Source organism: Gallus gallus, chromosome 4 (genome assembly GCF_016699485.2).
Source record: "Gallus gallus isolate bGalGal1 chromosome 4, bGalGal1.mat.broiler.GRCg7b, whole genome shotgun sequence".
In the NCBI taxonomy this organism is placed as follows: domain Eukaryota; kingdom Metazoa; phylum Chordata; class Aves; order Galliformes; family Phasianidae; genus Gallus; species Gallus gallus.
In genome coordinates this window covers 74,855,685-74,882,653 of record NC_052535.1, presented here as the reverse complement: position 1 = coordinate 74,882,653, position 26,969 = coordinate 74,855,685, and positions in this window count along the sequence as shown.

The window sequence follows — 26,969 nt, the reverse complement described above, 5'->3', positions numbered from 1 at the left end:
GGGTAACTGGAAGAAAATCCAATCACCTCTTTTAAGTGCGTAAGGACTAAGTGGGATGAATCCTGGCCCTGTCCTAAGTCTCCTTTTGGAACATGGGTATTTTTCAAGACTCTTTAAATGTAGCTGTACAACCGAGTCTTTCTACCTGTTCTTCATTGGAAATGTATATTGGCTTAACTGTTTTGGGAAACAGGTTAAGATACTGATTAACAGGGCATAAAAAGATCCTCAAATTTCAGTGAACAGTTTATGTATCTGAAGTGTGGCTCATGTGCCATCAGTCATTTCCTGGATTGTTATTTCTCAGGAATAAATTTGGAAATAAAATAAAAAGGGAATAAATGAGGAAAAAAATTCTTCTCTGAAAGAGTGGTGAGGCACTGGAACAGGCTGCCCAGGGAGGTGATGGAGTCACTGTCCCTGGAGGTATTCAAGAAATCTGCAGATATGGCACTGAGGGACATAGTTTAATGAGCATGGTGGTAATGGGTTGATGGTTGGACTAGATTACCTTAGTGATCCCTTCCAACATTAATGATTCTGTGGCTCTAAATTACATTAGCATCTTTCTCCCTTTATTTGTCAGATAATAATTTTATTTATTTATGTACTTAAGACAGAAAGTTTTAAAGCAGTAAGGTAATCTCTGGAACTCTCCACAAATTAAACCATTCTGTGCTATGTCTCAGTGTTCTGAAGGGTAGCAGAATACAATTTTAAAAACTTCTGTCTCTAGCAGTCCAGTTTTTTTGCAACTGACTGATACTCTGGTCAGTAATATGCAAGAAAGCACGTTCTGATAAGATTTTTCATAGAAAAATTTCTGTTGATTGTTCATAGAAACAAGGATATGAACTTCTTCTGCAATCCAGACAAGCCTGTATGATTCACCTGCTCTTCACACTTCCTCTGTTTCTCTCTGGTTCTTCAAGAAGGTCTGTTTCTAACACAGATCCAAAGCCTGGGATCTTTACAGTAAATTTGTATTGTTATGTATTAACTTTTATTAATTCTATTGCCCTCACATGGAAGTTTAGTGATACATGATTACTTTAAGAGCGTAAAAGACATTAGTGCTATTGCTTCACCCAGAACATTTGTTCCATTCTTGCAAGGATCACTAGACTTGTAAGTTTGCTTAAAAATCTAAGTATACATATGCTGTCCTCTGATAACTCTTTATGAGTTTCAAAGATTAGAGATATCCATTAGTTGCCCTACTGGTAATTCTATAGTTAAATTTCAGACACAGATGCCATGATCATGTGAGACGTTAATTCTCCAGAAGAATATGCAAAGGCAAACTGAAAAGTCAAAGGAGAATTTCTGGTGAGGCATACATTTCCACAGTAGCATTTGCGTTTAAATACAGAGCTGCAGTGAGTCACACTGGACCTAAACACCACCTGGAAACCTCTTAAAACATAGTGTTTGTTTCAAGTTATAACTGAATCCCAAACCTCTCTCTAATACTGATGTTGAACCCTTATAAAACTGAACAAAAAGAAGAAAAAAAATATTTAGGTTCTGGTTGGTAGTAAAAGCTTAGCAAAATGCTCATCTCCTCTCAGAGGACTTTTTTCTCATCAGTAAGGTTTTACAGAGTGCTCATTTATCAGAGGAGCTTCAGTCGCACCTTGTTTGCTTTCCCTCTGTGCTATGTGTTACTTCTGCACCAGGGGACATTCTTCCCAGCACTGCTCACTCCAGCAAGGACCTGCTCAGCACAAGGCTTTCTGAGGTTCGCCTTGAACAGACTCGAGTTATAATGACCCTGAAAAAGAGTATGATTGGACTCTCTATTATTGCAATATATGATGCATATTACAATGAATATTACAATGTATCATGATCTCAGAATCCTACAATATCTCAATATTAGACTGCATCATGACTAATTTCAAAACAAAAGGTTACTCCTTGTTCTCTTCTCCTCCTTCTTGGGCAGATTTGGGCATTATGACTCTATTTGTATGAGATTTCAAATCACTCACTGACATTCCTTAAGGCTCGTTAAACATTTCTTAAAATCTACCAAAGGCCAGACAGGTATAAAAACAATGTCAAGTGAGGGAAGAGTTAAGAATGCACTGGACTAAAATTGTAAATCATTGCATCAGCTGAAATCTCTGTCAAAGATGATGCAATTTGTAGAGCTGTGTGTGAGAATGTCAACATTCTTTACTTCCCAGTGTAGTTTAGTGCCAGTGACTTTATGAAATCTAGCAGCAGTGTCATGAATATTCTCAAGATGAGGTGGGTGGCACATTCATTGAGAGATGTACAGTGGATTGCTTACAAAAATGACATTATTTTTTTAATAATGCTACTAAAACTGTAATAAATCTGCCATCATTTTACATGTTTTAAGCACATTTGTCTCTTTTTGAATCTCAACAATGTTTACCTCAAGCTATTCTTTTAGCCAGGACAGAATTATTTTCTTAGCCAGAATCCCTGAGCTTGTTGAAAGAATTATATTTTAGACTAATTTTCAACCTAAAATAACCCCTTTACTGTATAAACAAGTGACATAGCAACAATAAAGCATGATTGATCTCAAATATATCCTGGTTCAAAGTAGGTGTCCTTTGGGTCAATTATCAATTTTAAATGTAGCAATACAGGAACTCCGTAAAAAACAAATTCCATCTAAACAGGACATGAATTGTCTGGCCAATCTGACAAGCTATATAAAACCCATTTACCAAAACCGAAATGATTCAATTCTGGCTTGCTCTGTAATTTAAGACATTATAACCCAAAATCACTACAACAGTGGTTTGGCACACAAGGAGAGGGAAGGGACTTGTGGTTGAAACCTAGACCCAGAACACATGAAAATTCTTTTCTATTCTTGGTCCTGACACTGACTTAAGTAGCCATGGGTAACTTATAGATCTTGAAAGGTGAGTACCCAGGTATCCCAGTGACCTCATTTGGGATTTGGTTGCTCACCATTTCTGAAACACAATCTCTTGCCTTCTCTGTAACTGACTTTTTCTATTTATGAAAAGATGGTCAATTTAGGAGCAAGGCGAGGCAGTGTCCATTATTTTATCTCTTCAGTAGTTCAACCAAGGTCTAGGACTGGAATAAGATGAGCACATAAAATTTATAAATGGATTATTCACTGTTTATTTTCACAATTTATTATTGGCACTACTAGTACAAAATATACTGTTGATTGCTTCCTAAAGGCTTTGATGTGTGTCAGTTGTTAGGCACAGCAGAGGGAGGCTTTAAGCCCTTCCAGCTACCTCGTTTTTCAGGAATCAAACACCCAACTCCTCAAAAGAGGAAACAGCAGTGATTTTGTAGGGCATGTTTACACTCACATTTTTATGAACATGTTTCACATCTGTGTTCTCTATAATATTCTTTGTTAGGCTAATTCTTCCCATAGTAACTTATTCATATGATAAATTTGTTTGGCGTTCAGCTCTATTGCTTTGCAGTTAAAATCCCACATTCACACATACAAATTCATGCTTTCTCCTGCACACACATACAAGTAGAGGTACACTTCTACGTATAATTACATTAAAATATCTAATTTCATCTAGTAATGAAAAGCAGAAAACCTGAGGAAAGGCATGTCCAACCCACAGCTCATGGGCCACATGCAGCCCACCATGGCTCACAATGCAGCCCAGCCCCTTAGCCCCATCTAGCCTGATCTTGAATGTCCTTGGGGACAGGGCTTCCACCACATCTCTGTGCAACTCTGTGCACCTCACTACCCTCATTGTAAAACTTTTTTTCTTTATATACAAACTAAATCTCCCCTCGTTCAGTTTGAAACCATTTCCTTGTCCTGTCACCACAGACCTTGTCTGCCCCTTGCTTCCTAAAGCTCCCCTTTAGATAATGAAAGGCTGCTCTCAGGTCTCCCCAGAGCCTTCTCTTCTCCAAGATGAACAGCCCCAGCTCTCAGCTCATCCTCATAGGGAAGGTGCTGCTGCTCCATCCCTCAGGGGATTTCTAAGGCCCTCCTCTGGATGCACCCCAACAGGTCCATGTCTCTCCTACGTAGAACTCCACTTCTGGATGCAGGACTTCAGGTGAGGTCTCACTAGCACAAACTAGAGGAACAGGATCACCTTCCTCACCGTGCTAGCCACAGTTCTTTTCGTGCAGCCTAGGATACAGTTGGCTTTTTGGGCTGTGAGTGTACATTGCTTGCTCATGTCCAGCTTGCCATCTGCCAGTACCCAACTCCTTTTCAGAAGGAAGGACTGCTCAGTCCTTCCATCCCTCAGTTTATATTGGTAGTGGGGGTTGCCTGAAACCAGGTGCAACCCATTGCACTTAGCTTTGTGGAAGCTCATGAGATTCTCTAGGGAAAAATATCCTTTTCTTCACAATCACATCTTATACGTGTCATCACTTTTTCAAAGAACGCACATTTTGAACAATTATTGTCAAGGATGAAGTACAGGAAGAGTAAAATTTCATCAAAAATCTCTGATGAACACCTTGGGATCTCACTAAGATCTCACTAAGAATTGCATCCACTGGCATTGAACCAGACTGGCCTATTAGTTTCACAAAAGGAAAAAAGAAAAAAAAAAAAAAAAAGGTCAAATATCCCACTAGTTCACCAGTTTTATGTTTTTGTTCCTCTCTCTTTCTTTTTTTAATGTCTGTAGAAAAATATTTAAAATTAAAATTCTTTGTTACTTATATATTTACCATATTTTATATCTTGTGAGGGCTGCTCTGAAAGTAATGTCTCCTGTTTTATTAGGTTGATCTTTTTCATCAGAGGCAGATGGTAGTGGTATGACAGTAGAGCTTGAACCTCCCCACCAATAATTCATTACAATTTGTTGATGTGTAGCAGATGGCAGCAGAGGGGCAGTCTGACAAAATGATCTCTGACATGGATGTGTGGATGAAGCATAGGTGTGGAATTGAATTCCTCCATGTGGAAAAAATTGCACCCATAGACATTCATTGATGCTTGCTGAGCTGAATATTTAGGGAGGCCCAACAGTGGATGTGAGCACAGGGAGGCAGTGAGTGGTGTGTTTCAGCAGTGGTGACTGTGGGTCACCTCTGCTGGTGCAGATTGTTATGAGTGCTGCTTGCAGGCTCTTGTTCATCACAAGGGAAAATGCATAGCTAGTGGTGGTGGCTATACTGAAAACTAATGTTTTTTAGCTGAAAATTTACTCTAAAAAATAGTGTCATTGTGCTCTTTGTATCTGTTGTCATTTCAATGAAAATAAATAGGTGGTATTACTTTTGGAGGGACCTATATATATGCAGCCAAAGACAATTTCTATTCACTAATTGCAGCCCAGGCAAGCCTGAAGTTTGGAGACCCATGCCTGGTAAGGGTACTTAACAATTTTACTATAGTTGCAGGGTTATTTAATCATCTAAAAATTCATTCACTTTGACCTAAAAACACACTTCTTACACAACAATCTATTATGAAAGATGAATACCTAAAAATCCTTCTGTCTGGTATTCCTTTTTCAGGAATCTTGCTTGTATTTTCTGGTGCCAAACATACAATCATTAATATAGAATATGGATTATTTTGGCAGTTTTGACATTAGAAAACTTCCTCATCTCCATCTCCACAGATTGTCACAGCTGTAGTTACTGTTATTAGCAAGGATCTTAATATATGGAATAATATTTTGAACACTGTTAATCATTTACAAAATAAACACAGTCTAGTTGATATAATTCTCTAGTTGGTATAAGTCTCCCAAGAGAAAAAACATTATTAATGTAATTAATTTGGAGAGGTGATACAGATATGCAACAGTGAATTCATTAATTTCTGTTGAAATAATTATTTACAAATATTTATCTGGTTTTCCAAGACATGCTAATGAGTTGTAAAAAATGTTTACATTGTATGATTGGCTGAAAAATGGCTACTAGCTTCTGCCTTGTAAAGTAGAACTCCCTTTTATGATTTCCAAAGAAATGCTAACTTAATTGCATGAGAGTTAATGCAATTTTTTAACAGATAGATTATTTGCTGAAAACTGCAGGTTTAAGTCAGCTGAAATTAGTAATAAATATATGTATAAATTAATAAATAACTTAGGCCACAAGTTGAACACCTGTCAGAAATATGTCATTTTGTCATTTCATTTTAAAGTTATGCTTTCATTGGTAACACTGCCTACAGCTAATTCTCAAAAGGGTTAAAATTTGAAATAAATTTATTCCTTTATGCCTGAAAAATATTTGCATTTGTTTCACCAAGAAAATTGATATGTATTTCTCAACTCAGTCTACTTTTGAAATATTTTTTTCTGTTATGTTCAAGACAAATACTGTATTGTTTCCAAAATAGTTTAGGCTATTTTGTAGGAATCTTTTCTCTCTTTTTTTCTGGGCTTTTCTTAGCATAAACTGTTCCATCAGTAACATATAATATACGAAGGATTCCTTTGGCTAATGCTTTCTTTCAGAAATTATCAATTTTCTAATTCCATAGGGATGTTCTGCATAGATTGAAAGTCTCAACACTCTCGAATGTTGAAAAGCATATTTTAATTGTATCCTTTCACCCTACTTCTGCAAAGGATTCATTACACATAATTTTTCCTTTCCATTCATTGACTACTTCCATGATTTGTCAGTGTGAGTTTCTTTTTTGCATTCTTGGCTCCTTGCTTCATGTTGCCACTTTTCTGGCATTGACTCAGGTAATTTTATTTAGGGAATGTTGACCCAAGATCAAATCATGTTAATGGGCCAGATTCTGTTGCTTCAATGCAGACATCTCATGCCATTTTTGCTCTCTAGGCTATCCCTGATAATCTACAAGAAGCTGGTAGATAGGGCATGGGCCCCTCAGGATACACATGCCTTTCTGGAGTGCCTGATGGAGGTCTGAGGTACATCTTTAGAGAAAAATCCTAAACTAAGAATGAAACAACATCCCTGACTGTTTCTCTCAACATGTATTTTTGACTCTTGCTGAAAATGCTCAATACCATAATTTTGTCTGTTGTGCAACATGTAATTGTATTTTTAAGGACCTTTTCTGTTTCTTCAGATTTTAGCCTTATTCAAAGGAATGTAAAACATATGGAAGTATCCAGATCACATTTGTTGCTGATGTCAGTGATGACATAGATACTAATTTGAGTAATATAATAGGGAATGGCACTAACTTGTGGGGTTCCCTGTGTTCATGCAATGAAATGATCCTTGTGGTCTTTTCACGGTCTGTCTTCCTCCCTAAAATTTTTCAGCATTGTGAGATCACAAAGTTCGTACATGCAGACAGTTCTGTAGTATTGTATTCATAAAAACAGAAAGCCACAGTAACAGAAAGATTTTGTTAGTTAAAATAAAATAAGACACAAGAGAACTGTTTGCAGATAAAGTGACATTAAGTCACTTATTCATAAAGGCATTAAGTGACAGCAGTAGAAGGTAGAAAACAAGAGATCAGGGTGTAATAAAAGTAAGGCACACTATTTTTGTTGAGTTTCAACATATGTACTGTAAGTTTTATGAATTTTAAGCATGAATGGAATGCTGTGCTCAGCTAATTGGGGCTTCAGATTGGCTATGAGCCAGTCTGGACTATGGGGATTCAAAGGCTAATAAGGATACAAACATTTCTATGTTCTGCAGTGCTTACTACCCAGTTTTAGAAACTGATCAGAATATTTGGGGGTAGCTATGGTGTGATGAAGTTTCCTCCTGACATTTGAAGAAAGATGCTATTTGTGTTTTGGTTTTGTGTTGATCAGCTATTTCAATTCTGTGTGTCAGAAATCGTAGAGACCACGAAAATTCTAAGCACTTCTCTGAAACAGTCAGCTTTTTATAAGTTAGGTTGTCCAAAATAAGCCTAGATTAAAGATACCAATAACTGTGAAAGTTAGGATAGAATTTGCCAGAAATTTTATCTCCGGGATTTTTATGAAGATAACATAAATCAGAATAAAGGTTCTGTGAGAGCCATTTTATTCGTCCAAAGTGATAGGAATTTAAGTGATACTAGAAATACTAAAAACTAAAAATGTTTGAAGTGTTACATTGATATCTTTTAGTGTAGTTATTTCTTATAGTCAATTTCAGAGCTTTGCTCGTTTTGAACCTGGCTTTCAGTGCAATTAATGAAATCTAGTTTTCAGAAAACTGAAAATTCCGGATTAGCTCTCACAAATACTGAAAATTCAGCTCAAAACATTAAATATGATTATGTAATTAAAATATTTATAACAATTACAAACATTTCTGTGATCAGCAAAGTTAGCAAAACTAAGTTTCCTAAGGCTTTATGTCTTACCACTTGGTTATCCTTTGTCCCACAAGGTATGAACGTTCCTAGCAGTTTTCTCCTACGCAGATTCTCTTGTGCCTGATAAAGTGCTTGAGTTCATGTTACACAGGGTATTTTCATGAGATTAATTTTCCACATGCACACACAAAAACATGCAGCAGAAATCTTGTAACTGACAATTCCTTAGCAACTTAATTCTGTTGCATGTAATCAGACACATTTCTTCTCAAAATGTCTCACCCCAATTTTAATTCTTTGTGTTGTTTTGTAATTATTTCTAAGTTTCCTTTGGGTTCTCCTCAGTCATGCACCTGTACATTGATTAGCATTCTTCTTTAAGCAGCTAAAATAAATCCAACTAATTACAGTACTTTGTTTAGAGTAAGGTTCATAGCAAAGGAATGGGAAGGAAAAGTAACACATAGGTTTTCTAGATTCTCACCAGCATATATTCAAGTAAAAATTAAAATTTGAAGAAGTTTAAATACTGGAAATAACCCTGCTTGGAGGAGCAGTTGAAGCAGTATCCTGTGACTCTCAGATAAATAGTATTTTCCCTGATGCAGGACTTAATCCCAGAGTTTAACAAACAACTATATTTTCCTCTGTACATTTTTTTCTGTACACTGTACATTGAATGGAGTCTGAATAGTAAAGCTAAGAGCAAAGAACACTCCTGAAGGTAGAACAAGCAAAGAAACATGAATATTACTTTAGATATTAAATTAATCATAGTGTGGATGTTTTATTTAAACTGATATCAGGGGTACATCTATGTAGCAGTAGGGGCAATGACAATGAGTAAATCAGTATCACCACAAACTCGCTACTAACGTATTCATTTGATATTCAGACAGAGCAAGGGCAGGCTGAATTCCATTTGGGAAATGATACTTCAGCCAGCATAAAATGACATTTCAACCTTTTTGCCTGCTCTCTCTTGCCCTGAACTTCTCATTACACCTCCCATTTAGCTCATTCAGATTGTATTACTGGTAATGCTAATATCTCCATATTTCCTCCAAAGCACATTTTAAAGCAATTATTAGAAATTAGCTTCCTATTTCACTTCTCATATCAAAGCAGAAAGTACATCATTTTAATATAATTAAAAAATCCATTGGCAGTCAAGGCATGCCACAGATGGAATGCTAATCATTTCATATTTTCCTGATGACAGCTAAATTTCTGCTCAAATTTGACCCAAAGAAAGTAGGAAAATGGACAAAATAATTAACACTCCACTGATTTTCATAAGGCTAGAGAGAGTTGTAGTCACATAGCTTGAACAGACTTTGAGAGATGAGATGTGCACATAGCTCAATGACTATGCTGTGCATGGCAGTGGCTCAAAACGAGTTAACAGGGTTGATCAAATCCTCTCTGCATGAACTTATGAGTCTTCTCATTGTTAAGAATAACAAATTCAATATCTAAATATTGAACACATTTTGCTGTTCTTCCTGTTTTAGTTTAAAAACAAAGATAAATCACAAGTCTTTAGCTATCACTGAAAGAGGTAATATGCTTTTTCTCGTGGCTTTGTTGTTGTTGTTGTTTGTTTGTTTGTTTTACCATTCACAATATCTATCTGTTGTTTTCATGTGTGAGAAAATATGCAATCAGAGAACAGGCAGTTAAACACTAAGTAAACTGACACCAGTAATAAATCTTGTATTTACAGGATGAATCTTAAGCCTGGGGTAAAGTAGTAATACATCACCCAATCAGCTACAGAAACAGGCAAGTAGGATGAAACACAAGAAAGGAAATATTACAGCAATTCTAGATGAAAAAGGTTATAAACTGCGCTGTTTTCTTAAGTGAATTGGAACTCAGGATATCAAAGTTAGAAATGAAATAGGTCAAACAATAACATTGACTAAAACTGATATTCCTGGAGTCTCTGCAGGCAGATCAGGAAACCTGAAAGAATGGGGCCAAGCACTGGAAAAAGAACTATCTGGACAGTATCGTTAACAACCATGATTTTGTCATTTGGTTCCCAGTTTTAATCAGAAAAAAGTATAACTCATAGAAGTAACTTCATTATACTGTTCACTGTAAATTTTCCAGTATGCTTTCTCAAAGAAAGAACCAAGCACAACTCATAAAGAGCTTCCCAAGATAAACTCCACAAATGCAGTTTCCAGAAGAGGGCTCCAAAGCAACATCAGTACTCCAGGGAACTTGTTAGAGTATCACTGTCCCGCTGAGAAACAGTTAATTAGTGATTAATTAAAGGGTTCGTGCCCTTCTGAACTCTGTCAAAAATTTAAATGGGTTGTATACTAAAATGAAAAAATGAAGCTGTGACCTAACAAGGGATATTAATGATTTGACTTTGAATCATACAACTTAATGAAAATTTGGAAAAATAATAAGGTTGATAAATTTTTTTAAAAAATGCATTTATTTTGAAAAATATATGATTATATGTATGTAGCAAATAAAATAATGGTATAATAATATATAAATTATATAAATATTTAATTAATTTACTAATAAATTCCACAATATAGAATAAGAAAATAATTATCACCTAGATCTCTTCCTGAGCTATATATTTCTGTTTACACAGAGGCTGTGCAGTTATTCTAGGGGAATAAAAAATAACTTGGCTGTAGTCTATGCTCCTCAACAACTGGAAAGAGAAGACATAGAGGAATTCAGATACAATAATGAAATATTTGAAAAATTTTAAACTAAGAACCAAGTACATTTGTGGTTGAGATTTGTCTTTAAATGAAATATAATTTTTAAGGCTTTATATTTATATATCTCTGTAGATACATAGATATATGAATGAGATGCACTTTTAAATCTTTTAATTTGTGATTAACTAAAGTGCTGTCTTTTACCACTAATTATAATAATATTGAGTTTAAGATTTGTATCAGGATGGATAGTAAATGGCCTGGATTTACACAGAGAACATATAGCTTCAGACATACAAATGAGATTTAAATTCAAATATTCTTAAATGTCGAGTGTTTTGATTCTGTTTTGATTTAGGCCCAGTATAGCATCAGATCCAAGCTGAACAAAGATTTAGGTTTGAAACCAGGATCTAGGGTTTGGCCCTTTCTCCAATTAATTGCATAAAGCTGGCTTGGAGACTTTTAAAAGTCTCTGCTGAACATTGTGAAAGATGAATGAGGTGAAATTCCCAGGCATGAAAAATAGAAAGGTGTAATGTGTTACTGTATAATGTACTAAACACAGAGACACAGCTTATTCCACTCAGATGCAGCCAAAAGAGCCACCAATGCCAAAAATCCTAAGGAAATATAAGGTTAGTTTTGAAATTTTTGATTTACTTCCAAATATTTTCCAACTTCAGGCACACAGCTAGCCAGAGTATATAAAAAGTGTGGAAACCTAAACATTAAGGCTGCCATGCTGACCTCCCATTTGCAGCAGCCTTCAAGTGATAGAAAGGGCTTCTCCACGCAGTCTCTGCAGTCACTGCCGATGCTGGAATGCACACTGACTTCATTATGAGACCTGATTTGGTAGCTTGTGGAAGCAGGCCACAGGAATATCCATTAAAGCAAAGGGGGACACAAGCGTGCATGTTCGGTCATATACTTGTCTGTGTGCAACTGCTCAGAGGTTCAAGTTCACATCAGTTGATGCAAGCTAGAGTCCTGGACCTGGGAACATTATTTCTCTCCCCCTCTGAGGAGGATGCTTGACCATATGCTTTTCTGATTTTGAGGAAAAATATATTTTGCAGGCTTAATGGCAGACCTACCTAGCTTTGAGGTGCTACATTTCGAGTGAGTTAACGCATCTTGGTGTTTTGAAAATCTTTTGTACTAACAAGGATAACTGATGTCCTCCCAGACCTATTTTTGAAACACGTGCATTTTATTAATGCTTATCTCATGATTTACAATGCAATAAAGAATACTGTGATACCAAATAGTTGATCTGCTAGTCAAAATTTTGAATTCCAGTAAAAGACACATATGTTACCATGACAAAATCTTTGCCTTTTGAAACTTATTTCCTCATTCTCATGAATCTCAGGCTTTACTAGTACAGTCTAAGAAACCTAAAGCACGTTTCTGGGCAAACAGCTATTTCTTTTCAGATACTTCCAGACTTAAAACCTGACTCATTTCAAAATGACTTTGGATCATTTCAGTTCGTCTGGTGAACCGTCTATGAGGGCTGAGTTAATCCATCTGAACCCTTCTGCTTATTCCAACTGCTGTTTAACATTTTGGTCTGACAGTTTAATGCTGTTCTTTCACAAAATATATGTTCCTACTGAAAACAAACATCTTTCATATTAGCAATAGAGACAACTTCAAGGGATGAGGTTATCATGAGGCAATTACACTCCAGAGGAATTACAGGCACTTATATCATGATAACCTTATCTTTGGTGTGCCTTATTAAATAATTACAAGTCTGCCACAGCCAAGTATAAATACCCATAAGCTCCTCAACTATGGGCTTATCTCTGAATAGAGGTAAATGTTTATATGAGCCTGGCAACCTCTACCACTTGTACTGATGTGTCTAAACAAACTTCAGCCTTCCCTTTAAATGATGACAAACACTTAATGTTAAGCTAGTTTACTCTAACAGAATGTTTGCCATTAGAGGGGGACTTACAGTGAAGTCTGAGCTCTTTCTAAAGATTCACAGAACATTTTAGATTGGAAGAAATCCCCACAGGTTCACTCACTCAATTATGAGTCCTTGTCAAAGTCCCCTGAATTACACAGGACTATGCTGATTAAGTTTATAATAAGAATGTTTCTGACTGAGAACATCATTGCTCATAATTTTGATTCCAGTGTTGCTTTCAGTATCTTCACTCTAAGTTATTCTATAGGAAATAATGCCTTCTTGTTTCACCACATAGTTTGGCAGAACTGCTCATGTAATGGGTACACTTGGAAAAATAAAAGTAAATATTTTCTATGTGTATATATTCAAAATTTCAACAGTATTGAATTTGTTCATGTTCACAGATCTTTCATCTTCACTTCCCATTAAATTTTTAGTGATTGAATTTACTGGCAAAAAATAAATTTTAAGGTTCAGTGATCCAATACTCACCAAAAATAAATTAGCAATAATATGTGGTAAATCCATCCTGCACTAGTTCATTTTATAACTGCAATTAAACAGGAAAATAAAATTCTAAATCATCCTCAATGCTGATTTTTTTAATTATGTCCAGTCATGCAGCTATATTTCTTTCAATAATAAAGTTTATTTCTTTATGTTATGCTAATAATACCAATAGCACATAATAGTATTAAGAAAAATACCACTAAGATACTGTGGTTCAGAATGTGAAATTCAGTTGCAATATATTTCCAGGCCTTACAGAATGAGATAAATGTCATAGACAAGTCATAAGAACTGGGAATAGCAAGCCAAGCTGAGAATGGTTGGCAGTGGGAGCCGACTGAGTAGAAAGAGCTTGATGATATACACATAAGCCAGCACATTTTACAAGGGAATACAATGAGAAGCAGATCAGGAGCAGAGTTCCTTTAGCTATCCCATAGGCAGGAGTGGGAAAACTATTCTCATAAATAGGGAACATGGAAAAAGAAAAATAGTTCACGTTCTCTTACAGAGAATAAGAAGGGCAAAAGAGTGAGAGTAGGTATTTTAATACATGCAGAAGGGCTTCAAAAGTGTTTTTATGTCTTCGGTGCTTTTTAATATATCAGTAGATGTTAAGACAGTTAACAATGTGACCCTAGGAAAATAACATAGTAAATTCTGTGAATTTGACCCAATAAGCAGTGAATTTTTTAAATGGTTAAAATTTAAATCAAGGCAAAATTATTTGACCTCTTTGAGTTTCCTGTCAACAAATTGTTACCTTCTGGGTATGTGACATACGTGAACTCTTCAAGTACCTCAGCACAGTTATAGGTTTCCTATATTTAGTAGTCATTTGAGACAAAATATGATAATTTATTACCTGCAATCTATATCTTACTTTTTAAAATGGGCACAATCTATTTTACTTCCAAGTGTTATTATTTTTTTTTACCAAGATACTGCTATTCAATTCTTAAATATTTATCTGTGAGAGAAATATTTTATATTATACTTGTTTTTCATAAATCCACCAATGATCTATGCTGCTCAACATATTCTCTTCTAATTGCTTAGAGACAGCTACCAGTATATGAATCATTCAGCTTGCTATGTATGACAATGCAATTTACACATCTCTAGTCCTCTATGTCCTCTTGTGTTCCTTTCTGAAAATCATTCAGTGTAACAAGAGTACATTTTCACTTTTTTCCCCGTTTCTTGACTAGACACTACCACAGTAAAATCTCAGAAACAATTTACTTTTTCCTCTGTGTTCAACAACAAATAATATTGTAATAAAACTTTACTGAAAAACAATACATTTACTGAAAAACAATACATTTTCCGATTAATTGTTTTAAGGGATGAATGTGTTAGACTAAGACTGAAATTCTTAAACTTGGGTCTTGACCTGACGTTCATCTTTTCCATGCGTGCAGTAATTATGTTTGCCTATTTCTCACCATGCTGGAAAGCTAAATTAGGAAGCTGAACTCCCATGGGAGAGAAGAGTAACTTTGCACACCTACAATTGTCAAAATTCAATTTACATTCAGCAAGGGAAAAAAAGAAGAAGAAGAAGAAAAAAAAAAAGATGGCAGAGAAAAGAAAGAGAGAGACTGAAAAATATGTGATTTAACTAACTCTGACCTCTACATTTCTACAGGGGAGAATTTGTTTTGTCCTACCCTGCAGAGAACTCTTGTCTTATCCACGGACAGTTTTGTCCAGTCTTGTCTTTTCAAACAATTTGCTTTCAGATATACTGTCACTGATAACCAGACAGCATGAAACAGGTCTCTGCAGATCACTGGCTTGAGCAAGCCTTCTTCCAATCAGTTTCATGAGACATGTTCCTTTCTTGTTGTTTCTCCCTGAGCATCCTTTTCAGGAGAAGTTTTGCAAGTTAGATGCAAGATAGAAACAAACAGCTACAAGCTGGGGAAGAAAGAGGAGAATAATAGTTCTTGCTGCAGTGTGTCAAACCCCATCATACAGAGCCTCAACAAAGCTGGTCTACAGAAAGACCATTGGTGTTTTCTGGGAATGTAAAGACAGGGCGCATAAAATTGAATGAATACGTTTGAATGAGAGACATGCCTTCTCAACATGGTCTCTGATGTGAATGGTGCAGCTTTCCTCATCAATCTGCTCTCTGTTCCACAAGTATGTATTGTATGTGGATAAAATTGCTGAGGCTACTGACTCATCTTTGAAGGAGAGGCCTATCAATGGACTAGATTGTGTCCATGATGATTATTTCTTTATAGATGATCTTCAACAAATTAAGATGGTGTCACAAATTTTATAATGCCTTATTTGCAGTGTAATAAAGTTGATTGTGGGTTTTGTGACTCAAAGTTTATAAGAGCAATGTGAAGTTGACGTGCAGTTAGGTGCATATTCCCCTAGGTACTTCTAAATATATTCTATGTTGTGATGAGAAAATGAGGAGTAATTATCAGTTTTTCAAGCCTCAAGATATATTACAGCATAAGCAACTTTTGCTTGATTGTGCCACAAGAAAATCCATGTTTTAATTTACATTCTAAGTATTTTTTGTTCTCTGAATGACATGAATAGGTGGACAAAATATAGGAGACAGATATTAGTTAATATTAATGCTATTGCATATTGATAAGTGATTAAATAAAAAGTTTTATATAAACCATTCTGTGTAATTTTCCCAATATATCCTTGCATGAACTACTCTACAAGTCACACTGATCTGAGCTCTCCCAGTCTCACTAGATCTCAGCTTTCTCCTGCTTACACTAAAGCACTGTATCAAGCCTGTGTGCTCAATTCAGACTAAGTAATAGTTTCATTATACCTTTTTCCCTCAGTGTGCATCAGTCAGTTGACAAACAGTGTGCCCAACTATTTTTTATCCCCTTTCTTTCATAGCAGGCCTTGCCTTATTCTACTTTTCACCTGAGAGTAATTTTCACAGCTTTCACATGAAGTTTCTTATCCTTGAAGACTTAACTTAGAAGATATCCATGACAAAAAGAGCAGTAAAATCTTGTCACTCTTCACAGGAGAAAGTTCTAGAGAAAGGAGATGAAAAAATGGGACAAAACCCACTTCTTTTGTTTACTTCAGTTCACAGATTTTGTACCACAAGGAACTACCTCTCTGAAGAGGGCTGGCAAAGAGTAATGACTGATAAAACAGCTTTATCTTAACAAAGCTTTCTGAGGAGAAAAAACATGTCAGGATAAGAAAACCGATAGAGTAACTGGTATTTTAAACTATCAAGGATTTTATTTGATGAATCCTACCTGTATGATAATGGCAAACTACCAATTTACTGAAGTTATTTGCTAACGCTTAGCAAATTTTCCAGGCTTCCCCTCATAAAGAACATATGGTAAATAGAAATCACACAAACATCAGAGGCTAATCCCTTTGCTTCCAACTTGAAAGCTTATCTGTTTGAATCTTTACTTCTGTGAAGAATTATACCATAAGGTTTGGGAATCACAATAAGAGGCTTGAAATAAAGCAGTGCAGAATAAGTCCATCAAATCACCATGCCTGAAAATGTTTATTGTAAAATTATTTCTTTGTCTTATTATTTGGTAGACATAGTAGCACCTTCTGCTCTCCCATCATCCCTGATATAAAGAAATTACTGGGGAGAAAGGTTCAATCTACTGGGTCATAGCTGTGGCTGACCTAAATCTTCTGTGTCTGCATCTATGGCAAAGAAGTATAGCTATAAGTCTGTCTATCTTGAGTAAAATCTGCAGGCCTTGGTGTGTTACACATTTGGAATCCCTGTGAGTCCAATTTGGCTGTTAACTTATAGTCTGAATAACCAGTATCTGCATAAGTGTGCCTCCAGGAAGTTTCTAAGCTTGGAAGAAAGTCTTCCTGCTCTCTTTAGAAAGGAACAATCATTTTCTGATGGCTTTTAGCAGTAGTAAAAGATCAATCCTTACATTGGCTCAGTTACTCTGACTCATATAGAAGGACCAAGCTTTGCCTGGCAGTTTGAATGCCCTTTCATCAGACTCCTATTGAGTGGTGCAGCGCAGTTCCTTGGACAGATTCTATTATTGGAGATACCTGTGGCTGGTCATGCAACTTGGATTATACTCTTGCCATATTCATAGAATTTATAGAATTGTTTGATTTGGAAGGGATCTTTTAAGGTCATCTAGTCCCCTGCAATGAACAGGGACATCCAGAGGTAGATCAGGTTGCTCAGAGCCTGGTCCAACCTGACCTTGAATGTCTCCAGGGACACAACAGCCACCAAATCCCTGGGCAACCTGCTCCAGTGTTACACTACCCTTATTGTAAAGTTCTTTTTCCTAATATCCAATCTAAATCTCCCCTCCTTTAATTTGAGACCATTTCCACCTATCCTATCATAAGAAACCCTGTCCCTTTCTTTCTAAGACCGCCCCTTGAGATACTGAGAGGCTGCTCTCAGGTCTCCCCAGAGCCTTCTCTTCTGCAAGATGAACAGCCCCAGATCTCCCATCCTGTCCTCATAGGGAAGGTGCCCCTGCTCCATCCCTTGGAGCATTTCTGAGGCCCTCCTCTGGATGTGCTCCAACAGGTCCTTGTCTCTACTGTACTGAGGACTCCACTTCTGGACACAGTACCCAGGGTGAGGTCTCTCTGGCACAAACTAGAGGGAGGAAAGATCACCTCCCTTACCTTGCTGACCACATTTCTTTTGATGTAGCCCAGGCTTTCTGGGATGCAAGGGTACAGTGCTGGCTCATGGCCAGCTTGCCATCTGCCAGTACCCCAAGTCCTTTTTAGCAGGGCTGTGCTCTATCCTTTCAAACCATACAGTTGGGATTGCCTTACGTATGCAACCATTTTCCTCACAATAGCATGTAGTAGTAGTAGAGGGGCAGTTTACCTGGTTGGGCCTCTAACGTTGTCACTATAGCAAAAAAGCTCACCAACAAATAGCGAGATGCAATTGGGCCCCACATACTGCATAGCTACCTAGCTGACAATGTCCATTTAATCACTAGAACTCCTAATGTATATTTTAAGAAACCAGCATTAAAGTAGGACAATTTATTTTGGAAGATGCATGATAAACACATTAAAGTTTCAGCACAGTGCCTTTCACAATTCCGTCAAATATGGATTTTTTTCTGTGTTAGTTGCATATTTAGTTCTTTCAAGAACATCCATTTTCAATGTGTTTCTGTTTTTACATTCACTAGGGACCTGTGTGAGGATCTGGAGTACATATATGAAACATTCAAGACCAAATGGACCAGAAAGATTACAACACTAAGGAGGACACCTAAATTAAACATTTATTCAGCAATGATGTAATCTAGTACATGCCAAACAAACACACAAAAAATTGATTTTAAAATGGAAAAGATGACAACCAGTCTCACAGACTTTCTTTGAAAATGAAGGATGTTAAACAATTTCAGGGTAGCTATTAGATAATAATTTGCGCAGAGGCATCACAAGATATTTTATGTACTTAGATATTTATTTTTATTTCTAATGCCTCTGCTTATGGTGGTCTATTCATCATTGTGAATAAGATGTTTTAATCCTGTCTGTTTAAATTTTGTTCTTTACAGTTTTAAAGCTAACACAGTCACTCAAATGTAGCATTTTCTATAAAATTTATATCACATTAGAGATTTTGCAAACATTAGCAGATGCTTGCAGAGCACTTAGGTGCTTGTTACGTACAAGATAAACAGTCACTCTCAGTTTTCATCAGTATACAATTTCAAGACAGTTCACAGTTCTGTATCACAGAACAGTTCAAAATGGATACAGTACCCATACTTCAGACCAGATTTTTGGAAAATCAGTACCTAAAGTTGTGAGCTCTTTTGGCACTCAGACTGCCTTGTTTGAGCCTGAAATGAGTACTTGGTCTTCCAAAATTGGAGCTTTGAAAGTGTATGTTAAGAATCTTTGAAAGTTTGAAGATGACCCCAAAAAGCACAAATAATTTCATACATCTGCACTAGGGTATATGGAATTACAATTTTTACAAGGTCCCATAGCTGAGATTAATATAGCATTAATTTTTAATACATTACAGATATGAATTTTAATTTGTGTATTCAATTTATCAGATTTCTTTTATTTAGGCCAATAAAATCTAGCTAAGTAAGCAATTTACTTTGTCTGGAACCAGTACTTTTGGACATAGTTTTTCTGGATCACTTACTTATAGGAATCATTCTCTTTGACCAAAAAAAAAAAAAAAAAACAAAAGACAAAAATAAAAACAAACGAACAAAAAAAAAAGCCCACCAATACTGAAGAGCAGCAGCATTCAATGTTCAGTTATAAAGGTCCAAGTTATCTTAAACCACTTCACAGAACCATAGAGTTGTTTTCTGTCACCTGATAGATGGATTATAATCTAAAGTAAGAGGGAAATGTAATCCTGACTACTTGTTTAAGTATCTACAGAGTATAAAAGTATGAAAACTCGTCACTTCATGAAAGATGAGAGACTCACCTCCACTATTTCCAGGACATTGTCAGGTTCGCTACTTGATTCAGCATCACACGTTTTATTGCGCTTTTTTTATTATTCAGGAAGGGTTGTTTTGTTTTGATTGTTTGGGTTGGTATTTCTTTGTCTTGAATTTGCCAGATAGTTTGCCATTCTGAAACCCACGGGATTAACAGGTGGTTAAGAAGTATCTTTTCAGAAAAGGAGAGAATTTATTCAGAAGATAGTATTAAAAATTGCACCAAGGAGAAGTTACAAAGTTTTTGTGTATCCGCTGGGATGAAACATCCTCCCTCCCCAAGACCAAAATATCCAGAATTCAATTCTGTCCACTACAGATTAGCATTATAGTCACCACCTCTTTAGTTCTTTATTTTTAGCCATGGAAATTTTCACACTCTTTGTCTCCTTTCAACAAAAATTATTTAAATATGATGTTCTATCATATCACATTATAGTGTATGTGCAAGGTGCCTTGACTATTAAGTATGATTCTCTCAAGCAGTTATTCTATCTTGGACCTATTTGTCACCAATATTATCTTTTCTCATCAGAAAGAAGCTTTTTGTTTTGTTTTGTTCTGTTTTGTTTTGTTTTTAATCTCAAAATCTGATCAGAAAGAAAAAAAAAATAGAAAAGACCACTATATATTGCCCATCAGTCAGGCCAAATTATGCAGATATTTTGAGTACTAGATCTGTCAGTGCAGGCACTGGATCTGTCAGTACAAGCACTAACACAAAAGACATCTGATTTATTTTTCTATGTAAGTTAAACTAGTACTGCATTTGTAGTCTCAAAAAGTAAAGAGTATGCTAAAACAGCCTTAACATTTTTTATGTGTCTGAGGATCTTTTCATAGTACATTTAAAAGCAATACTTTGTAAACTCCATTACAGCAAGAGGAGTATGCCAATTAAATCCCTTTTCTCTAATAAAAAAACCCTTGAAACAATTCCTTCATGTTCTACTGTTGGGTTAGCAACTTCACACTCATGAAATGTTGTTCAAGCCTTTTCATGCCTCACCTAGCAGTAGTAATTCAATTCAATGACTCTGTTGTACTCCACATTGCAGAATGTCAGAATGTGTTTCATGCAATGTCAGTCATGTGCTAATTTGACAAATTATTTCAGATTCAAATAGTGAGTATTCCTTTGAGGATATTTAAACGCAAAGCACAAAATATATATTTTCTTCCCCAAGCTCATGTTTTTTAACCCCAGAACTAGAACAAGCAATGCCAATTTTGCTATAGATGTCAATCAAGATATGCAGGAATTCTTGACCTCCCTTCTAGGAGGAAAATATTCTCACTGAATATGTACTACACACTAAATATCAGAGGACATTATTGGTTTTAGGACACTGACAACTCTAAGCTTATAAGAAATGTTCTTCCTTCATACTAAAACATATAGTGTTCGAAAGCACTAATACAGCTGTTCTATAGAAGTTATAGACCTTACGTTGTTTATTTTTCTGGTACTCATTGATGACTTTCTATGCTTGATTATGAAGGAAGCAATCAACTTTTGCATACTGCATTGATCCCTGGCTTATCTCTCATTGATTATTGTTAGCAGAGATCAATGTAAATGTTTAAATAAATTCAGAAAAACAGTCTCAGACATCCAAAACCATAAAACACCTTAAGCCATAGAAGTTTTAGCAAGGCCATTAGGACTTTTGATAAAAGTCTTCTTTCCTGAAGAAATGGATTTATTGGTAATAGAGACAAGGGGATATGAAATGCAACCTACTTGCCAATGGAAAGAATGAATTTATGAAATCAGTGGATTTGCATTATATGCGGGTTAATTTATCCAGAAAGCAAGAGCAGGAAGATGTATTTGGTGACAGTACCTTCTATTCTTGCAAAAGCCACATATACACCATGACAAACACTTGTTTTCCATACACAGTTTCTTCATCTCTCCTACCTCATCCTCTCATCTTTTTTCTTCACTTCTTGGGATAAAACAGGAGGCTTACATGGGTCTGCCAGTATAAAATTCTAAAGCTGAAAGCTTATAACCCTAACTCCTATTTCAAAAATTGAATCATTCACAGGAGGTGAAGAAATACAGTATTATGAAATAAATTCCATAATACTAAATACAGTTTAACATGTTCACAATGCCATAAATCACATTTCAGCCTTTGACATTAAAAGCAACAACTGTGCAACAAATAGCAGTACTTCTCTCACAGTTGTTGACTCCATATACAGCATTTATATCATCCAACAGCCTGACCCTGAAACATGTGTCATTGGATTTATATCAGATCTTAACATGTAAGACGTTTCACTGCATAATCAGAAATTGAGACCTGTAAAACTAACGTTAAACACCATTGACAGATCTGTTGTCCATTCCGTTCACTCTCACCTCATGAAGCTAAATACAATCACACATATTTAAGAGATCTTGTAAAAGATGATAAACACCACATAAGTGTTAAAAAGCCCACTGGGGAACCATCAATTTGAAGAAGGGAACTTAAGAAAAAGCATACATGTGTATGTATAATACAATCAGAGCTAGAGGGAACATATGATATATATCTAGCATAATCTCCCCAGATTTGTAAAAAAAGCCCCACATATCAGACTGAAGGGAAGTATGTTTTGTCTAGAAGACAGCGCAGCTGGAGATACATAGTCATACAAATGCTGCTATTTGGGATGGGATATATTCTACAGTAGGAAATATTCTCTTCATCAATACATTTCTCTGATTAGATGTTAAAAATTACACTGTAATTTACAATAAAAATTTACCTTGTCCTCTTTCTAAATTTTATTCTTTAAAATGACTCTTTTCAAGGTTAGTTTCTAAACTAAAAAAAGTTTGAAATGTCCTTTTCTTTTCATCACTATCTGTCATTTTTTGGGGACATGTGTCACTTACGACATAATTCAATGTGACATTATTGTTCATAACCCAACACACTCCACTGAGTGATACCGTCCAATGAGTTTTTGCTAGACCTGTAGAGAGCAGCCAGATAAGCAAATGCAATAATGAACAAAGCTTCAGAAGTCCTCAGATGGCTGCTACTAGCTTCCCTGTAAGGAATCACAGTTCTCTGACCTGATTTTCATTTCTTGCCAGAAGGTTCCAGAAGGTGAATGATAGATAGCTAGACTACAAGGGACAAAAAAGGGAAAATAAGCCTGCTAAAGGGAAGAAAATCTGTAAGAGGTCAAAGCAACACTTCTTCCAATGTATATGACTAAAACAAATAGGAGAGAAGGCAAAGTAACCTAAACATATAGTCTCTAGAGTAATGGGTACATGCTCTGTCCCTTTTTGCATTAAATCAGGAGAATGCCTTGACTTTAAGAGAAAAACCTTAGCTTTAGAAAGACTATGTTTATATCAGTTAAATGATTAAATAATCATGCAAGTTGTTTCATGGGCTCACATGGTCATCTTGAAGAAAAGTAGAAATTCAATGCATTTAGATTCACAAAGAAGTCAGATTCTTTTTTGTTTGTTGAGAACTCAAATATGGTTTGTTCTTTTATTAAAGAAGTCTTGGATTTTCCAAGGCCATGAATCTGCTGTTTGCTTCTCCGTGGTCAATTAACTACAGAAGTCCTACAGGACCTTTTCCAAGGTCTTTCGTCTCCAGGACATTCTGCCCAAGATGGACAGGTTTCCATGAACAAGTAATTTGAAACATTGCTTGTAGTTTATAGATAAGTAAAATGTCACTGGACCTATCCAGAAGTTGCCATGATTTACCAGCCTAGAAACACTTGCTCCATTAATTAAAAGTTATCATTTTGAACATCTTGTAAAGGAGAAAACAAACAACAAACAAAGCAACAACAACATAAACAGCAAGGTGATGGATCATATCAGTTAAACCTCAGGAAACAAGAAGGATTTAAGCAAATCTTTCAGTAAAAAGCATTTCTTGGTTGCCCATCTTTACTACGGAGAAGAATACCAAACAAAAACTCCAGTGGTTCATTAAGAACCAAGGTTACAGCCATGCAGAATTTACAGTTGGGTAAAATTTTCACAGTAATACAAGTGCAGTGTTCAACAGCTCCTACTGCTTCATCTAAGGCTAAATTTTCCAAAGGTTATAAGGTTTTGAGCAAGAAATAGTTCAATAGAAAACAATATATTTCTTAGTTTACCTTACTTTGCACCAAACATAGCCCATTGTAGTATGTGTATCCTCTTGTTCTAACTAAAATCACAACAGAAGAAAAAATATTCTGTAAGTTAACAGATTTTAATTCTTCAAAGTTTTTTTATGTATGCTTTATTAAAAAAGCAAGCATCAAAACTCTGCTGTCATCATCACCTGGATTTTTTCTTTGATTTTATGTTCTTTGCCTTCCTGAGGTATGCATAGAACTATGAACTGCAACTTCATAGTTTGATAAGGGGGAACAAAAAAAAATTTTGGTTTTGAAACCTACTTTGGCTTTGTAGATTCCCAGGAATCAAAAGATCCTAGTGAGAGGATTTGCTAAGCTTTAGTTATTTCCTGGGAAAAAGTCTTTATATTAAAATGTTTCTAGATGTAGGTTCAGACAATGAAAATGTAAACCAATATACATTTATGATAACTTATATTTTTTGGAATTAATGCTCTGAGCCATTTGAAGATGATATGGAGATACATCAGGTCAAATCTAATCATATAAACAGATGTGTATCAGTAAATATGATAAGAATAAACACATTTTGCTAACTAACTATTCTGAACAGGTAGCAATATTCATACCAGTTAAAAAGAAAACAAAAAACAAAACAAAACAAAACAACATCAACAAAAAAAAACAACCAAACAAAAAAACCCCAACAATGGAGTTAATGTTGAAGAAACCGATGCTGTCAAAAAGTAATTTTTAGGTATGATTCCATTCAAATTAAAATGCAGTTTCAATAAGTGCAGGTAGAAAATCATGATTTTGTACGTATTTGGCTTTGGAGATACAACAGCCATTCACGTGGTGTCCTCAAGTAGCAGAATTTATCTGTAAAAAGGTTGCCAGAACAATTGTACAAGGAGCTGCTGATTTTTTAATGCCGTTGTGCAGTGTGGCTAGTGAATTATTCAGTTAATCAAACTACCCATGGATTATTCAAAACTAACAAGTTCTGGATACTGAATCCCACATCCATAGCATCCTTTCTTTTTTAATGAGTTATTTTATTATTATTGTTTTGGAAAATAACCGTGGCACTATGTTCTTTCATAAAGAATTCCTTAAAAAATTCTATTTAAGGAGGTTCAAAGAATAGTTTAGCACAAAACTTATGGACACTTTTCTGAATTTCTCTCCTCTTTTGAAGCAGCCTAGAACTAGAAAAGCAGTGAGGCAGTAAACAACTCAAGAAAAACAAAACAAAACAAAACAAAACAAAAAAAACAGATATATTGCAGTTAAACAAAACTGCATAGAGAGTAAGTGCTTGTGTGGTGGCATACAGTAGAGCTTTGTCAGGACAGCATTTAGACCATCTTAAATGACTGCACTGAGACTAGTAGCCTAAAGTCAAACCCTGGGGGTAGACCTAAATTTCAAGTCCAGACCAAGATCCACTGTTCCCAAAAGATGTTTGCTTAGATCTGGATTCAGTGGACAAATTTTCCCCCGAAACACTTAGGAAAAAATGACAAAATGAAACATATTTTTGTAAGCGAGTGAAGAATGTAAATTTCAACAGCTAGTTATTGCAGAGGTTCATGCAAAAGGTAACTGTATTTTCCACTAACATCTCTGAAATCACAGGTTACTTGTGGAGAAAGAGGAAGCAGCTTCCCCATTCTTTCATGACCCCTAGATGTCTCTAGATTGTGTTATTCCCTATTACATACTAATACATACTAATATTCTCCTGAGTAAAGAACTACAATAAGTCTTCTCTTTCATTAGGCAAAGGATAAAAGGTGAGTTAGGGAGCATGTCCTTAAGGGCAAAAGAAGCAACTGATCCTTTAATGTGGCAGTACATTATAACACCCAATCAATGTATCTTCCCACTTAGAACCATACCCACTGTAACTTTTCTCCACATATCTGCATAACAGTATTGCCATATTATGGTAATTTCCCATCTTTGAGGAACAAAGAAATTGGAAACACTTTATTCCTTAGAAAGATGGCTCTCTCTCTGAATCTTGTGACTGTGATGGAAATCTCATCTTAACAAAATCATACTCAGCTCAATCCTGTCACCGGAAAACACGAGAAATCTTTTTTCTCGGTACAACCGTTCATCACAACCTTTTTGTATTGTTTGTTTGCTTGTTTTACTATGGGGCTTTTGTGGTTTTCTTCACTTGCTTGTTTGTTGATCATAGTACTGGAAGTTAAATGCAAATTATGTAATCATCATTTAACTAACACATTTGACATCACTTCTGACCTGTAGTATTTTTAATCAGACAGCTATCATTCAGAACACTGAAAAAAATTGACCTGATGCCTTTTACATCATCCATCATATTCTGGCATTTTTCCTTCATACGCTGCCAGTGAATGAATGGTATTTATAGTACCATTTGATGATACACTTGATGGAACTCTCACCATATGCCTCTATTTGCCAGTTAACAGGCAAGGACCAGTAAAATTTAAATTCAACATTTCTGTCTGCAGGTAGAAGAGTTGTTGAGAACAGATTTTACAAACAAATGGAAGTTTTAAATATTGGGCTGAAACATAACATTTTCTTAATGACCAAATGTAGTAGATGTTAAACATTGTTCACTGAGCTCAGAAGTTCTGACAACAAACAGAAACATAATCATGCTCTATTATTTCAGCTCTGTATGATAAAGAGAATCAGACATGTTTTAAATATTTAAAACAGATTCAAATATATTTTTTAATTAAAGCCATTTGATTAAAATTTGTTGAACTGCAGAATATTATTGTGCAAAGTGGTTTTCATTTTTTTTTCTTCCTCTGCAATTACTAGAAGCCATAAAGTTGAGATGCATGAAGGTTCACTAATCAAAGTTCTCATGCAGTAAGGTGTCAAAGTAGAGTTCATTTCTAAAAACAAAACCCTGCTCTTTCTATTTCGTATGAAAAAGTGACATTTTTTTCCATCCTTCATTTGTCTAAAATCATTAATAATAAAGAACATTTCTT